At 43.9% G+C, this 2,878-nt stretch overlaps 1 non-coding gene across 1 annotated transcript; it reads right to left on the bottom strand.

Moving 5' to 3' along the window:
• Positions 1 to 2,797: 2,797 nt before the first annotated feature.
• Positions 2,798 to 2,878, bottom strand: TRNAL-CAG. The gene has a single exon. It is a non-coding gene; the product is annotated as a tRNA-Leu (tRNA).

Here is a 2,878-nt window from a genome sequence, read left to right as displayed (position 1 = left end):
AGCTGTGTGGTCTGCCTTGGCTCCCATGATTGGGTTGGGCCGGCTTTGCCTCGCCAACGATCGACATCTTCATGCGTCCACATAGCAGTCACTGTTTCCGGCCCATTCCAAATGAGCATGGCCACAGCAACAATAATAAATAAATCCTTTAAAGAAAGTCAACTAAGCGTGTTGGCATTTCCTAAAAAACACACACAGCGTGTTAGGATTATGATTCATCGACGATTCTGGACAGCTTCTGCCGTGTACAAGAGTAGTAGAAGTACAAGACGTGTATCTCTTTCCGCTCTACTGTCTAGACGTATCCATGTCGTGCTCACACAATCTGAACGCCGCGTCTGCACTAACATGTCAATGCCGTGGCCACGACACGTCGAGAAGCTAGGTAATCACAATGGTACAGTATGCTTCTAAAACATTTGCGATTTGCCATGTGTTATGCTTGCAAGGAAGTGAGTGTCAAGGTGGTTCCCACCAAAATCCCACGTATAGTTATAGTTTATTTTTCAATTTTAGTTCAACCACTTGGTGTTTATATCATAAAAAATAATACTGGATGTGAACATAAGAAACCATGTGATGTGTTTAGATTATTTCTGCCACTTCATGGTTCATTCTAAATAGATTTCTATGTTAGGGTTGGCAGACAGAGCAAAAGCATAAAATAATTCAGGGGCTCACATGGACTGTACCTCAGCAAAAAAAAAAGAGAACAGAACAGCGCACCTGAGCCCACATGAATTGCGCCAAAAAATTCCACACTTGGTAGGCCAGAGCCTTGAATGAATGATCAGGGAGCAGAGAAGAGGTCAAGATGAAAATGCACACGCCCGACAAGCCTATTGATGTGGTGAGTTATGGGCCCGTGATATTTCAGGCCCAACCGACTTGACTGAACCCACGTTTGACAGATCAGTTATCAGTTATCACCTTTCTCTTTGGAGCTGTTAATTAGGAGGTCCGTCATATGATTCCTTCCAAAGAGAAAGAGAAGGGTCCTATGAATGCTTTTATTCTGGCCACCCACGTTTTTCTGTATCAACTTTGGCTTCATGCATGCATCCATTTGTTTCAGATGGCGGTAGCAAACTGACAGCTTAATTCCAGTTTTGTGTGATATGCATCTCTGTATTTACCTTTTAAACACGATCTTGCCTTTTCTTTGTATGTTGATCTTAGACTATGCTACAGAAGCACATTGTAGATCTTGAAGTAGGTAGTACTACTGTTCTCAGTGATGTTGAACTAGCCCCGAACTCAAAGTCGTCTTTAAAATGTCAAACTTCATTTATGAATCTATGATCGATAGTGTATCTCTATTGTGTATCCCTTAATGAGTCTGTGTTAATAAGGGTCCACCAATTCTAGAAGGTTTCTGGTGATAGGGCCAAACGAAGGCAACTCAAGCACTTCTCCTAGTATGTGATCAAGCTATCATGCCGGTCTGGAATCAGTCTCAGGAATGTAGGCACAGCTAATGACAGATTGACAGGAGTGATAAATACAGTCAAGCGTTGCTCTCTAGCCACTCCATCAGAAAACAAGTGTGAAATTCGTCAGAATATCTCTTTTATTGATGCCAACAAACTGAGCAACACAAGACGTATCAAGCTATCATGCAGGCTTGGAATTAGTCTCAGGAACGTAGGCACAGCGAATGACAGATTGGGAAGAGTGATTGATACAGTCAAGTGCTGCTACTCTAGCACTCCATCAAAAACAATCGTGCAATTTGTCAGAGTATCTCTTTTATTGATGCCACGGAACTGAGCAAGACAAGTAGCAGTAGAATTACTTAAGGAGGTCAAACAAAGAGTAGTCCAGAGTGCCACTAAAATGGTTTCAATGATACAAGAGAAAAAAAAAGAGAGGGTTGTGTCAAATCCATTGACAGGTGCTATGTTAAACTGTCATTCTTGAAGCCAAACTTCAGACTGGAATGAGATGAGGCGATAAGATTTGAAAGGGACTCTGTTAACTATATGGGAATAGACCGCAACACCCAGTAGGGATATCGGCAGGTTTTGGATTTTTGTGATAGGAAGCGGCCCAAGAAAAATGTGGCAGCTGGCCAATAGTTACCAAGATGACAGGTTCAGGAGACAAACTATTTTGCTAAGATCAATGAAGCAAAACAGGCCCAATTACTCCGAAAGCGACGAGTATTTGGTGCTCAGATCTCTCTGTTGACATCTGTCCTTGCGTCCATGCCGATTCTCTCGGTGCCGAGAGTGACAGGAGATGGCAATCTAAGAGGCGGCGACGAACTGTGATGGCGACGGTTGCAGAGGTCCGAGCCATCTGGATGATTCAGCTCGAGGATGCAGTGATGCACAGATCCTCTCCGGTGCCAAACTGAAACTTGTGCTTGGACGAAGCCGGAGATTTCTGGCGGAAACTTCAGAGACGATCTCGGCAGTGCGCCGGCACGTTGTTCGCCTTCATTGAGAAAGGAAACTGAAAAACTCGGAATCGTTTGCCTTCCGTCAAGAAAATTCAGAAACTTTATCTTGGTTGCGTCAAGAAATCGGAATCGTTTGCTCTGCGTCATGAAAATTCAGAGACATTCTCGGCAGTGCTCAGCTGTGTGCCGAAGATAGAAGTTAGTTGGCTTGCGTGCTCCCTGGTGGCATTGGTGCGTTGCTTACACTAGTGCACCGGGCACGTTGTTTTGCCTCAATTGAGGAAGGGAACTGAAGAAATCGGAATCGTTTACATAATGTTTTTCTTGCTTGGACGAAGCCAGGTTGAGATAGCGAGAAAGTTGAGATGTGGAAAAATGAAAAAAAAAATTGTTTGTCAAGAGTGGGATTTGAACCCACGCCCTTTCGGACCAGTACCTGAAACTGGCGCCTTAGACCAACTCGGCCATCTTGAC

The sequence above is a fragment of the Lolium rigidum genome, chromosome 7 (genome assembly GCF_022539505.1).
Source record: "Lolium rigidum isolate FL_2022 chromosome 7, APGP_CSIRO_Lrig_0.1, whole genome shotgun sequence".
In the NCBI taxonomy this organism is placed as follows: domain Eukaryota; kingdom Viridiplantae; phylum Streptophyta; class Magnoliopsida; order Poales; family Poaceae; genus Lolium; species Lolium rigidum.
Note: the sequence above shows the minus strand (reverse complement) of the source record. Positions and strands in the feature narration are given on the sequence as shown.